This window comes from Enoplosus armatus, chromosome 13 (assembly GCF_043641665.1).
Source record: "Enoplosus armatus isolate fEnoArm2 chromosome 13, fEnoArm2.hap1, whole genome shotgun sequence".
In the NCBI taxonomy this organism is placed as follows: Eukaryota; Metazoa; Chordata; class Actinopteri; order Centrarchiformes; family Enoplosidae; genus Enoplosus; species Enoplosus armatus.
In genome coordinates this window covers 21,060,510-21,075,900 of record NC_092192.1, presented here as the reverse complement: position 1 = coordinate 21,075,900, position 15,391 = coordinate 21,060,510, and positions in this window count along the sequence as shown.

The window sequence follows — 15,391 nt, the reverse complement described above, 5'->3', positions numbered from 1 at the left end:
AATTTCTCTTCTTCAGGCTGATGGCTACGCCCGTCTGTGCGGCTGCTGCTTGTAGAAGCCAGGGCGGAGGAAGGAAAGCTTACACCGGCCTGAGAATGACAACAACAAAACAAATGTGACTTAATACAGACACAACTACCACTTGTTATTCTACAATTCTAGATATTTAGCACTTCTTGATGTGGGCACTTTTAATGGGCAGATAAAAAGATTATTTCATGATATCACCTTTGGGCACACCCCCCATCAAATCCTTTACAGAGACTTGCAATCAAAGGACCCCTTTCAGAGCTGTATGTAATGTGATTAGACGGTATACACTTTCTTCTCATAGCAATGTAGTATCTGGAGCTGCCTCTCTGCAGATAAGAGATGTTTCTCCGTGTGGGATGGCCAGCTGACCTGGGCTGCAGGTCCAGGATTGAACACCCTGGATCTGCAGCTCGGGCTCGATCTGTGTGTTGGTAGGCTGTCATGTAAATGTCAAAGTCGTTCCTTTTGCCTTCGGCATCTGGTTTGGAGGTCTCCAGTCAGCAACCCTGGCAAATATCAGGTGTCGTACACAGGGAACTTAAACTTAAGAGGACTGACGTGGCTGCAGCCTTGTTTTTTTTTTTTACTTTTTTTTTTAAGAAAAATAAAAGTTAAGATTCAGGACCTTGAGAAACCATTAAGAACCACTTCCAGTCATAAACCAGGAGCATGTTTGCTCTGTGTTATTGTTAAGCTTTTACACTGAAGCTACATGACAAACAAACTGTATGAACACAGTTCACTCACTGAGAGCGCCATCTCCTACGGAAGCCTGTGGCAGACAGTCTACACAACAACACTCCAGATGACAAACGGACCGACAAAGTCACCGAACAGGACCGGTGTTAGCTAACGTCGGTACAAAATGCCCTCAGTTGCCCAGCGGCGAACTCATTAGTGGGACGGCCCGCGTACCGGAGTGTCCCACGGGCCCACGTTCTACCAAATGCCGACTTAAAGCACGACACGTCGATGCTCCGTGCCGCCTCACACAGTCCGGTTTACCGCCGAACGGGAGAAAAGCCCGTAAAGCTGCTTACCTGTCATTCGCGACCCTCGCGCTGATCCCATCCGCGCAGAAGGACGGCGCGCGTCCCCGAGTATGCAGCTCTCTGGGCGCGTGGCACCGCGAGTGTGACGAGGGGGATCCGCTCTCAGCCACCGTGGCAGAAAGCGGTCACAGCTGCGGGCTGAGAGGCCATGGTTTCAAATGTTGCACCGTGATTTATGAATACCTCTAACGTAAGTGTTGAGTCAGACGCCTGGCGTTATGTGCCGGTGTTCACTTCTCGCGCCGCCAAATTTCCATTAAAAAAAAAAAATGACGTGACTTTAAATGTGCAACCCCCTCACGACAGAGACAACATGGGATTCTTTATGATCTAATATAGTTTAGGGATCAGCTGGACCTATTGATTAATTCGGCATAGTCGACGATCTATCATTTCAATAAAATCTCAACATTTAGCTCACGCTGCTCACTGCTGCCCTCTATCGGTTTAAGTTGGAGTGCTACCGAAATGACATGTTTAGTGTAGCCCCTCCATGTTCCAGGTCTATGGAGTCTATGGGGATTGGGAACCCCTGCTTTGGTGCAGGCCCCTGTGGTCATAAAATTCATTTTAAAACACATATAAAGAGATAACGAGCCAAATGCCCATCCAACCTTGAAAAGCTTAAAAGCGCTCCTCCCTCGGAAAAAGGTTTGGGGAGGATCTGGTTTGGCAACATGGTGAAATACCAGCCTTAAAGAAAGATTATTGTGTCCCGTACTTGCTCATTTACAGTGACCGTCTGCCAACCTCGCACTCAAGTCATTCATGCGCCATTCAACAGCTATGGGATTTGTGATTTAGAAAAGCTCCAGGAACCCCCCAGGAAACAAGATCAACGGTCAGTTTGTAACGTCTGGCTGCTACAAAACAACACTACCGGATGGAAGGATGCATATACCAGTATTAATGCACTAAAATGGGGGAAACTTCTCAATTTGTGGTACGTGGATACTAGTTGTAGTAGTTTGTTTTTAAGTCAAATCAGCAACGCAGCTCGTGCAGGGAGGCAGTGCAGCCAAGGTTGTTGGATTCACTTTACCTTTCATTGCCAGCTGGAGTGAAGCTGTTTCAGGTCACCTTCAAAGCTTATATCACTGCGAGAAAAGGGCCAACACTCTCCTGTCTCCTGTGTGTTTGTAGGTGGGCTCACAACTACAAACACACAACATCTGGATTAATGAAGTTGGATGGGTAACAGTGCTGAGGACAAACATAAAACTACACCAGATCTGGAACTGAAACACGACCTGACCGTGAACTGAAAAAAAAAAAGAACAAACAAAAGAACTGGCCAGTGCGGCGTTATCCAGCTTAATCAGTTTAGTTTTTGCAACAGTCCTTGAGCAGAACCTTTGGGAGGTCTACAATATGTATGTCTGGTTCAACAGTTTTGGAAATATGCTTATTTGCTGTCTTGCCAGGAGTTAGTTGAGACAATTGAAACCAATTGTCTGTTAAATGTCTGTTGTTTAACATATTTCTGAAAACACACAGTTGATTTAAATCTTCCCCACTCTTCAAATGAACCTCTTCAAGTTCATTGCTCTAAAAAATAAAAAAAAAATATTACATCCCAAACATCTATAAAATGTGGCGTGTTGCATTGTGGGATACTTTTTCATTCTATCATGAGAATTTTGTGTGCGCCTGTTGTAGTCCATGTGTGAGTGCTGAATAGGACAGGGGTTATAAACAACTCTATTTTATGTATATGTGTGTGTGTGTGTGTGTGAGTTGTATGGGTGGCTAAAAGGTTATTTTACTTATGTATGTTTCTGTTTTTTATATAAGTTTTCCATCTCATCTGTTCATGTTTTCTATGTTTTACTGCGCATTGAGTGTATGAAATGTGCTATACATATCAAATTGACTTGACTTGACCATTGCAGTGGTTTATGTGCACATACACTTCTTGCCAACAGATGGAGCCAAAGCAATGTGCTATTTCCAGTAGATGCATCTGCGACTGCCTCAGAAAGTAAATGCATATTCCAGGAGGACATATCAGACATTTGTATGGAGAGAGATAAGCTCAAAGCCATGCGTGTATTTTACTGTTCTCTTCATGGTTGTGCTTGTTCCTTTCTTGTGTTTTGTGAGATGTTTTTCTTTGAAATCCTTGACATTCTTATTCAGTATGCTACCTCACAGTGAGTTTAGGTTATACTGTTAAAAAGCTGGAGTTCCTATTTTAAAACAATGAGGAGGAGCTGCATTTTCTAGAACCTGATGTGTTAGGTCCATTGATATTCGCATGCTACTGTCGCTAATTAGGGCAGAGATTCTGCATAGATGACTTGTAAAAAGACAAAATGTCACCGTTGCAGAGTCTTCGAACACTGCCTTCAGACAAACACTGGACTCACTGGTGATGATCAAAAACTCACAGATGTGTTGTTGTCATTGTGGTGTGTTGCAGAGAAACTGGTGGAATATTAAAGTTAACCAGCTTTCTGATGTAGCTGCTCGAGGTGGAGCTAGTTTGAACTACTTTATATACAGTTAGCTAGTTTAGTCCAGTGGTTCCCAACCTAGGGGTCCGGCCCCTCCAAAGGGTCAGACCCATAATGGGAGTCTCAACTCAGACATCTGAAGTGGGATAAAGAGTACAATATTTCTTTTTTAGTGTAAAGTAATATAAAGTAAGAGCACCTAACATGTTGACAGTTCTTGAGTAAATCTACATAGCTACTTTCCCCTACTGACAATAACTAATACTAACAATCACATCTACTGAACCTGAAGGGAACAAAACTCAATACTGCATTGAACAGCAAGAGAACTTTAAATGATGAATGTGACCGACTGTATGCTTCACGGGTCATAGTTGACTCCTGTAGCTTATAAATATTGTACTTTCAGGTTTCAATTCACCCCCAAAATCAGGTGTGGTTAAGTCTAAGAATGATATATCATATGCCACCAACAAGATCTGCATATCGGCTACATCTCAGGAGACAAGTGCAGCGATGATTGATAAGATGTAACCCTTTAGTCGATGTCGTGATAAATTATTCAACGTACTTTACCAAGTATGGTGTGATTTTCCTTTTTTTTAGAACACCCTCAAATACATTTTTGTGGAGTTTTGATGGAGTTATTAGCCTGAATTAGTAGCCCCCACACCTGGTCTGCTGTATTAAGAAACATAATTGGAGCAGCCTCTCTTTCACACACACACACACACACACACACACACTCACATGCAAGAGCCATGCAAGATGCTGGCCTGCCCATCGGGAGCAACTTGGGGTTCAGTATGCAGCATGCATGCATCATGACAATGACGGTGACAGATGTTTTGGGACGACATTGTCAATATTCACACTGAAATAAAGAAAGCACAATCCCTTTTCACTTGCCTCTCTACTCTGTGACCTGCGGACTGGAAGCATTGATCACTGGTGGGAGTGACAACCTGCAGTATCCAGAGAGAGAGGGAGTTCAGTGCACCGCATCAAATAACACAAAGGTAGTTTTTTTTTAGAATACACAGAACATACTAAATGTATATGCTATTGCAGTACCTACCTACACAGCCCACACTGTACCTGGCTATAAATTATTCAAGACAATGTCTCATAACTGTATTGTGGAATGAATTAAAGATTCATTTGCTCCCAAATGACTGAGAAAGCGCATGTTTTCAAAGGACATAGCTCCAATTAGAAGTGTTTGTGTTTTTGTGTTTTTCTATGTTTGTGGGGGCAGTTGGAGCTGTGGGCACCATGCAGAAATAGGGGTAAGTGCACGTAAAAGGAATGATTTGGTGACTTTGCAAGTTTCAATTCAAGCATGTGTTGCAAACTAATAGAGCTGTCAATATGAGATATTTCTGCCACTATATTATGTCATTGTGTTGCTGATTGGAGACTTTAGTCTATCTATCTATTGGTTTGGATGATTCTGCTTACACCTGGTTCAGATCATATCTCTCTGGCAGAGTTCAGGCTGTTGTAGTCCCCAGATAGTTGAAGGTAAAGGCATAAAGGAGAAGTTAGACTGACGAAGGAACCTTATATAGTATATAGTTACCTCAACCTGGCCAAACTTCCAACTTGGGAAGCCAGAAGGTCTGTCGCATCTTCCCCTTGCTGGAGAAAAGGAAAGCCACTTCCAAAAGCTGATGGAAGCTCTAAAAGTCTTTGGTTTATCCAGGAACAGGAACACAAAAACGCTGGAGATGTCCATCCACACTCCACCACAAGCTGATGTGTTTTTACTGTGCTGACTCATTTGGCTTTGGTAGGTACCAGTCTATAAGAGGTTACAGTAACAACCTGAAATATGAAAACAGGCTACGCTGAAATATATGTTGGGATTTTGAAACGCTTTTCTGACTTCTATAAATGATTGGATACATTTCATAAATCTATTTTTGTGTGTTTCCTATTGTTAATGATAGGTTCCAAAAAGTTTACAAGCAATAAGATTTGAATAAATGGCTTAATCTGAGTTATAGAAACGGCAGGTCACTGAAGGAATATCTGAAAGAACACACGTGCATCTAAGGGCTAAAGCTTGTTCTAACCTCCAAAGAGACACAATGTTTGAACACCTCAGTGAAACCTAAAGGATTGAATTGGATTCTAACGCCCCTTTTCAAAAGAGAAAACACATTTTACAATCCACTCTACTATCTTCACTGCATTATGGAGATATTCTGTGCTCTCATGCCGCTGCCACTACCATTAAACCACTGGACGCCATTTACCACAATGCTATTCAATTAATTCCTGCAGACATCTGTCACACTCACTACTGTGAGTTATATGAAAAGGGTCAGAGGTTGTCACAGCCATGCTATCTATGTTGCTGAGATATTTAACATCCTCAGTTGCAGGTACCATGGACTGAAAATTCCTCCATAGGTCTACTCACTCATATTTTCAATCATATTTGGGATTGTTTTAATTAGGGTGTGTGTGATAAAGCCTATAGTGTAAAAAGGATATTGATCTCAATGAGGCTTCCCGTTTAAATAAAGCTTAACTAACTAACTAACTAACTATCTGGCTGTCTACGTTCTGTATCTGCATCTGAACGCCCTCAACAGCACTGATACTTCAAATAACACATCAGCGTAAAAGAAGAGAAATAATGAGTCTGGGATCGTTGCACCTGTCCAGATGAGCCACAAAGGGAAAAGAAAAAGTTACCCTGCTCGTCCAATCAACAATCGAACCTTACCAACAGCAATCACGGTTTCACAGCGGGAGAGACAGGCCACAGCGCAGGAATTAGCTTCACATCCCAATTAATGCATCCAACTCCTGCTGCTGGAGACTTGGCAGGGCCATTACAACTCCCCGTCCTTCCCTTTTCTCCCATCTCCCTGTTTTGGATGAGGAGCTGCCCCCTGGGGTTACACGTATTTCCAGCAGATCCAATTTCAGTCACACTGTCAAGGAAATGTCACTCGTTCTCACCTCTTTTCTCTTGTAATCAGTTCATTCAATTTAATCGTGTCTTGGCGACTTGGGGAGTTGGTGCAGTCCTCACAAGTTAGAATTAAAATGTACATAGGCATGGGGAAAATACTCGACGCTCTCGCTCTCCTTTATGCAGATTGGAATGTGAGAAGGTATGCGTCTGGGGAGAAGTAAGGCGCGAAAAGTAAAGCCTCTTTCTTCTGCATCAAAGGCAGATGGACTCACTCCGCAATCAATACCTGGCATGAGGTTTATCTCTCAAAGGCAGCGCCTACACTTTACCACCAAAAGCTGCGGGGCAGAGACCAAAGAAAGCAGATCACAGGTGCAGAGGCAAAAAAATAAAATAAAATACACAAGTAAAGATGAAAATTTAATAAAAATGTAAATTTTTTTTCTCAAGCGTTATAAGAAGCAATTTGAGATTCTGCAGAGCAACGTTTGGATAATTAGATGGCATAAGCACGCTGATGGGCTTGTTGATTGTTTATTGAGTGGAGGCAGCAGGCCTTGGTATTAGGTTCCTGAGCTATTAAACCCCGGTGTGTTCATTGTGAACACGTGATTGCGTATCAACAGAAGCACTGATAACACAGGGATGGATGGTCATATCAGTGCAGTGCTGACTTGTATTACCGCAAGACAGTGAGATATGCCAGTCAGTCATAATCAAAGCACGTTTTGATTAGACATGCTGGACTGTCGATAAGTTTTCTCTCCGCAAACTGTAATCCATGATAAACAGGAAGCACAATTATGTTTAGGCCGCAATCACCGGATAGTTGCACCATCATTAATGAGTCAACCGTTGTTAAATTATGCAGGAAAACCACAGGCCGGCACAAGTATTATGTAAATCTTAACAGAATAAACTAATGAGAAAATTAACCAGAGTGGACTGGAGTGGGAGTGAATGACAACACGGAATAGTAATGCTTGAGAGGGTGGTACAGAGTGCAGTAGCTTTCTCTCAATTTCTATTCGTCTCAAGACGCGTGCAGGCCCACTTTTTCATACACTCACACAAAGCATAATTCATTATCATCTCATATAATTCCAGGCTGCCAAAATGTGATGTAGTGATGGAGTTCACCATTTATGAAGCAATCAGTGGCAGTTCACTGTGTGGAGGGAGAAATTATATTATAGCGAGTGTCGTGTCCCCTCAACGCAGATCAAACAAGGAGGCTAGTTTAAATGTCAGGCGAGAGCGCGGCCTGACACGCCACGTGGCGTCTCATGCTGTCGTACACACAGTGAGTATGTTAGCGGTGTTGAGGGGGAACGTCACGTGAACCCCCTTTTCTTGTTAAACTAACAAATTAAAGCTGTCGCTCTCCATCCAGCAGCAGTGAGCCGACATTTATAGAATGCTGCACTACTATCCAGTGTCGCACTCTAAAAGTAGGCTCGATTTGAAATTTCTACTCAAAACAAATATGACGCCTCTCTGAACGCGACCAACCCTTTCACAAAATGTGTTTTTCCAAATGAATGGTTTCAAGCAACGTGCAATTAAGAATCAGAATCAGAATCAGAATCAGAATCAGAAACTGTTTATTGCCAAGTAACATACATTACAAGGAATTTGCTGTGGTCTGAAGGTGCTATTGTTTTGATAACAAATAAGTAGAATATAAAAGCTAAAATAACAATAAGAATAAAAATAAAAATAAGATAAGATAAATAACAACAGTGCAGTGACCAGAATAAAGTAAGGTGTCCAGATAAAGTGTCCAGTAGGGGGTGAGTGCGTTAATGTAACGCAGGGGGGACAGGGGTGATGTACGTTAATATAACGTATAGCTTGTGGTAGTGTTCGGGGGGGTATCAGTGAGAGTTTGTCAGGTTTGTCAGGAGACTCAGAGTCCACAGTCGTGATAGCTATATGCTAACCTGCTCACAACGAAAATGCTAACATGCTAATATTTAGCAGGTGTAATGTTTTCCATGTTCACCATCTTAGTTTAGTGTGTCAGCATGCTAACATTTGCTAATTAGCACCTAACACAACGTACAGCACTGATGGGAATGTCATTAGTTTTGCAGGTATTTGGTCATATTGGTCAAGTTAAAATTTGACCTCATGGTGGCACTAGATGAAAAGTCAGGATTAATTTTATGGGCACCATGTCTTTACCAAATGTTATGGCAATCCATCCAATAATTGTCGAGATATTTCAGCCTGGACCAAAATGGTGGACAGACGGCTGACAGATAAACCCCAGAGCCACACCACTGGTATGGCTGAAAACACTGAAGGAATAATCCACACATTTGGAAATATGCTTGTTTGTTTTCTTGCCAACAGATGAGAAGATCAATACCACTCTCATGTGTGACATGAAGCTACAACCCGGAGACGGTTAGCTTAGCTTAACATAAAGACTGGAAGCAGGAAGAAACAGCTAGCGCGACTCTGCCCAAAGGTTCAAGAAATCGGCCTACCAGCACCTCTAAAGCTCATTAATGAACACATTTTATCTTGTTTGTTTAATCCGTGTAAAGAAGCAAGTTATGGTTTTATAGGGGGAGGTTGCCAGGCAACCGCTGAAGACTCCCGGAAGGCAATAATTAATACAATTCATTAATTAATTAATGAGTTTTAAAGGTGCTGGTTGGCAGACTTTTTTTCACCTTTGCACAGAGCCAGGCTAGCTTTGATCCCCTGCTTTCAATATTCATGCTAAGCTAAGCTAACTGTCTCCTGACTCCAGCTTCATATTTAACAGACAAAAATGAGAATAGTATCAATCTTCAATCCTCATCTAACTGTTTTCAATTATTTTAATTCTATCAAAATAATAAAATGATCCAGGTTAAGACAATCTCAGCTAATCTCACAAAGTAAATCCCAATGAATATTGAAGGCGCTGTTATGTAGCCTACATATTACTGTCTATCCATATCATGGTGACCTAATGAAGATAACCCATTTAATGCCATTTTAAAGATAGCATTGCATCCCAGGACATTAGTAAAAGTTCAAAGTGTCAAGCTTAGTATGGGTAAAAGACATAGAAATAAAGAAATGTTTACTTCTTCTTTTTTTTATTAGTCACTTTCACATTTTTGATTATCATTGTGTCTTGTAATCAATTTAAAAGGAAAGGAAAGAAATCAGGGCTAAAAGGCAAATTGTAAATGACATCAATCATCCATTGCCCTCATCCTTATTTGTTAGCAGTCAAAGGAGGCAGTCTGGAAAAAGAAAGGCCAAGTGGTGGACCCTGAAACATAAACAACAATGGTAAATGTAATTTACAAAGGGAGAATGACAATCACTAACCTTGGGTCAAGTTTCAATGAGATCCCTACATATATATGAATGTAGGCCTATTTTTATGTCAAATGCAATAATGGGCCACAATGGCTCTTTTATGTTTACAAAAACTGAATACTGCTGTTGATGCTGAGGACTCGGCTGTTCTCAGTGAGTCAAATGAGAAAATGTGTCCTTACACTGTATAACTGACACGCAGATGACTGCTTGTTAAATATGCACGAGACTCATTCTGCACGTTATGCTCATTGTTCGAAATTGACCCATTTTATTTTATTTCTGAGTCACACACGTGCATTTCAGCATGTTTTAATAAGAAAAGTATCTTTGGAAACTATTTTCAGAGTTCAACCTTCTGCTCAGAGATGTTGTTAAGCCATCCAGTACATATACTGTTTCAAACTTCTCATACTGTGAATAAACTATATTGCTGAATGATGACAGTGGCGATAGTGATTGGATTTGTTCATTTAAGTTTTTGTACAGTGTAGAGTGAGTCTCTTGGCTTTAAGATGGAAACTCCCGTTTGGAACCAACTTGTGAGGCAATAGCTAAGGTCACAGAATGATTGCATACATGTACAGTTTTGCAGCTTCCAGTGGTAGATCTATCCTTGTATGTCTGAAGTTAGACAAGGAAAATGTAACCATTTTAGCAACTGTTTAAATCTTGTTTCTTTAAAGTCAGATTTAACTATTAAAACACATATGTACATCTATAAACAGCTATATAAAATTGTCAGCAATTTAGTTTTTCTCCATTTGCTTGTACATCAAGTTCACAGGAGTCCGTCTTTTTAGAAAAATACATGCAGACAGTTTTACCAATGCTTAGGTGCAATGAGGAGGCAGTCAACGATTCCGAGGTGTTTGACATAGCATCAGTTGTTATATCAGACACTTCCTGCTTCCTAGTTCCATGAACATACAAAGCAGCATCGTCTGCATACATTTGTATTTGAACTTCAGGACGAGCTATAGACATGTCATTTATAAAGACACTAAACACCGAAGGGCTTAATATGGAACGTTGGGGTACCCCGATGCTGTACTGAGAGACTGCATTTAGACCAAATCCAGCATTGCGGCGATTAACGCAACGTCGGATTTGGTCTGAATGCAGCGTAACTATCAAAACATTAACATTAAGTGCTACTAGGCTATTTTCATTTCAAATGCAATGTAACACCTCTCTGAAAATGAGAAATAATTGAGAAACTGCTTGTTGTCAACTGCTTGGTTATCTAAGTTAACAGATAAGAATTTCATGCGTATAGATATTACTATGAATTACTTCGAATGAACAAAAAAATAAATCTGAATCTCAGTAAGAAAGAGCACCATCAACTTTGAGTGCCAAAAGTTTTTATACTTATCAGGTCCCAATAAGCCCAAATAGCAAAGAGAAATTAAGATAGAGCTTGGGTCTTAGGAGGTTAAGGCTCAGAGTATGAAATCAAAGAGAAGTTTGCTTTACAAACTATTACTAAATCTGCATTGAAGTCTCGCTTTGATTGAAGATTTTGCCATGACCTCAGTGGGCTGCAGAGTCAAAACATGTTACTGAGTGATCAGTCTTCTGTTTCAAACACCTCCAGTGGAAAGATGACGTCAAACCCAGCATTTCTCACTTTAGACAAAACCCCCACATACACTGGATTACGCAGGTTTTCTCGAAGGAAGTGTGAGAGTGCTTGTATGTGTGTGCGCAGGCGCATCATGTGTGTATGTCTGTTTAGCAGCGTGCAGGTGTTCACAGCGGTTAATGACATGAACCACTCATGAACATTTCATCATTAGTGTTTGTTGTCAAATAAGGCACTGAAATGCAAATTCTCAACAAAAAAAAACACTTTAACAACACATTTGCACTGGGAAAAAATAGTGAGCAGACATTCTCCAAGTCTCAGTACAGAAGAATAGCATGTCAATATATTAGTTCTGTCAGGAATACGTAACCGAAAGAAACATAAAAACATAAAATGGACCTCATCTTTAATCTTACCAACATCACATAACAAACAAGCCTTTTGTGTCATGATGTTAACGTGTCATCATACGCCGTTTAAGTGCACACATCACAAGTAGTAATCGTATAATATGCTGTGCAATATCTTAAAAGGGCACAAAATATCTTTCTTTGTGATATTTGAAAGCCCAGGCGTGACGTCTACCACAGCCAGGACCGGGATGAATCACTCTGACAGTGAGGCAGTATCACCGTCATGTAGGAATGAGTCCCACACACCTGTTGCCTAACCGTTTTGTGTTGAAAGATGTGTCTTCATGTTTCCTTCGGAGCCCAGCGCTCTCCCAGGTTGCCCCAGATGACGATGTTATTTGTCAGGCTGGCATGGCTGACAGTCAGATGGAGAAGAATGGATCACATGTGCGAGGCTCAGACATAATCTGTTGCCCCCAGGTACCTGGAGATATGAGCTGTGTTTTATCCGGGTGACAGCAGTTCAGGAGACAGGGATTGGCTTTGCTTGACCCTAAGTGTATTCTAAAGAACCTATCACACAATGAAGACCATTTATATACTGTGTATTGAAAATGCATCAATATATCACCAAGAGAGCAATTATGCAGCACTGATGTTGTCCAGACCAGAGCCCGTTCATCACTGCCGTCTAACATTTTGGAAACGGCAGACATGACTGTATAATATGTGTACAATGCGGTACCAACATCAAAATATTATTTTTGCAAAGTAATCATTCTGTTGTTGTCCTCCTGTGTGATTTCCCGAGGAAAAAGGTGAAAAACTCATACCTGTCACACCTGCTGCATCTGTCTGAGCCAGTGATGTGAGGGCTGTCGGGAGAGCCTGTCTGGCTGAGATCTTCTTCCTCATTTGACTGATTACGCTTCAGTTTGAAGTCGGTGTCAGGAGGACCATTGCTGTCACAGCGTGAAACAGTCAAGCTTTAGTGAGGAGTGATATAGAGACGTTAGAGCTTTGTTTTAGGGACATATTTTATCTCATATTAAAGGAGGCTCAATGCACATGCTGACAGTATGGGAGCTGCATAAAGACGCTAATTGTTATACTGCAACACCAGGGCTCATGGCAACGATACTATAGGTTGAATCATGCTATTGAAAATGACAATTACAAGCTGCAAGGCTCAGCAGTGTCAACAATTTCCAGGAAGCCCAATAAGAGACAGCCACGGCGATGATAATGCAAAATAGTAGATGGTAAACATGTGTTCCGGAAGAAAGCCACATGCAGTAGGAGGAAAATGTCATGTTGATTTCTGAACCAGTTTTCAGCAGTGATAGCGGAGCCATTTACCAAAACAGCAGGGAATGTTGGTCCTGTCAAAAATAACCTGCTTCTCAATAGCTGATTTCAAACCGACCTTAAAGCACATTTGCAAGGAGCTTCTGAGGTTTCAAGCTGCTCTTTTGTGAATCACCACCACCAGAAAGCAATTCACCAACTAACAAACCAATAGAAAGTACAACGAATATCACGTCCTCATGCCATGATCATATGCTGTTTACAAGGACATGCGGGCCAAAAGAAGTCAACGACAGTCCTATGTCCTCCTCATTGAAGGGTCCTGCAGCTGTGCACTGCACTTTGTCATGCCAAAGGGCCCAGATGAAGGTGTTAACCTGGCAGATCTGACACACGTGCCGCGGATAGTAGCTGTGTGAGCCGTCAGCGCGTAATGATCACGCCTCCCTTTTTGCTCGAGTTCATAAATTATCGAGGCATAGTGATTTATTGCAGGCTGCCACAGCGGCACAAAGTGTGCAGCACCCGCTGGAACAAATGCTCTTCATGCAGATGAACATCTCACAAAGTTACAGCACTAAATGGACATGAATGTGTCAGGTGACGGTTCCACAGCGATGACTGATTTGTCTGTATAATGATTCAAGTGATACCAAAAATGAATTCTGTTTTTCATTGTGAGCGACGTCTTAGAGCAGCTCTGTATTGCATACTGAGACACATAGTGAAGTAAGGTGAAATGGCACAAAAGAAAATATTCACGTTCAGTTCTAGCTGATTCCAGGACTGCATTAAAAGCTGTACTGGCCCGGCCCTTGGCAATATAATGGCTTCCTGTTCACATCTTTGAAAACAGGCACTGTTGTGAGCAGGCATGTCAAACTAGACAACAGTGTCAATTTAGGCTGAGGAGGAGGTGGCACAGCGAGGGCTGGAATGACTGTGGGGGTTCTCAGGAGGTCTTGCTGAGGAGTAACGCTCAGTTAATTACTGCCATTATTTCCCAAGTCTCCTCCCGAGATAAAGGTCCTCCTGCTCGGGCTCTCATTATTAAACACAAGGTTGTTTTGTCTCCTTATGTTGTGGGAGGACGTGGAAATAAATGCTGAGGGTCTGATTTAATGTGGTGCTTCTTCATTTTGGGCATGTGCATAACTTTAGACGGTTAAGATGCTCCCAGGGTGTTTTTGTTGTTTGGCAATAAAGGGTTGGCACGAGGTCGGTTGCACGAGCTTTTAAAGATGCGATGCAGGCAGTTTTAAACCTCAGTGTACTGCTGTCAAATTAATCGTGGTTCTTCGGAGTAAGTACTGTAAACAAATGAGACTATGATGAAGACTTAAGCTACCGCCTCCTACTGTCCCTCCCTACCCCTCCTACTGTTCCCTCTTTTACAGAGCAACATCGAGAATAATGTCAGCTCTTGATAAAAGCCAATCCCAGCATATCAAAGTAAGTTGATGTGGTGCAGTTAGAGGTGAGGAGGAGGTGTACATTTCTTACTTACAAAGCAAACATGGTTCTGATTTGGTGCATTAGAGCTCTCTCTGTTAATGACATAAAGCCATCCACAAGCACCTCAAACCTTTGCTTTACACTTCCATGCTGACTGCTGACCACAGTTCCGTCCTGTGGAGAGGGAGTGATTTCATTTCTTCTGAACCCCCCCCCCCTCCCATTTGATCACTGTAATTCAGTGCAGGGTCCTCTTCAGCACAATTAGCAGTGAAATCTTTGAGCTCAGTCTTAAGTCCTCATTCTGGCGGTGTTTGTGAGAAGCGGTATTAGGTGTTCTGCTAACTTTCTTACCCTTAATACTCTCTGCGACATGAACGTGACTATAAATCCCAGTAGAATTTGGTTTGTGAGGCAACTTTATTTGCAGCATATTTCACACGCAAATGCCAGAAAACACAGTTTTCATCTGCAACTGCATGATAGTTTCTAATGTCTTGTATACTTGGGAAATGTAATTCTTTAAAGCATGAAGTTGTGTGTGATTGCGGGAAATGAAACTGTTCTCTGTTGCCTGTACCATATTTCCTTGACTGAAATGTCATCCACTATAATCCAGCTATGAGCACAGCATTACTGAGTTGTGTTTGCTTGGAGGCTTTGTTTGTTTGTGTATGAGCTTTTATTTCCTGAATCCAGCACCAAAGAAGAACCATTAAGATATGTTTTATTAATGGCAATGTAAACCTTAAATCCACACAAAGTTCCTGCGTCCACAGGAAATGAAATGAAATGTGTGTTTGCAGTGAATGTTACATTTGCAAACGCACACCAACTGACAGAAAGCAGTAACAGTGTGAAAACCGCAGTATTATGCTTTATTC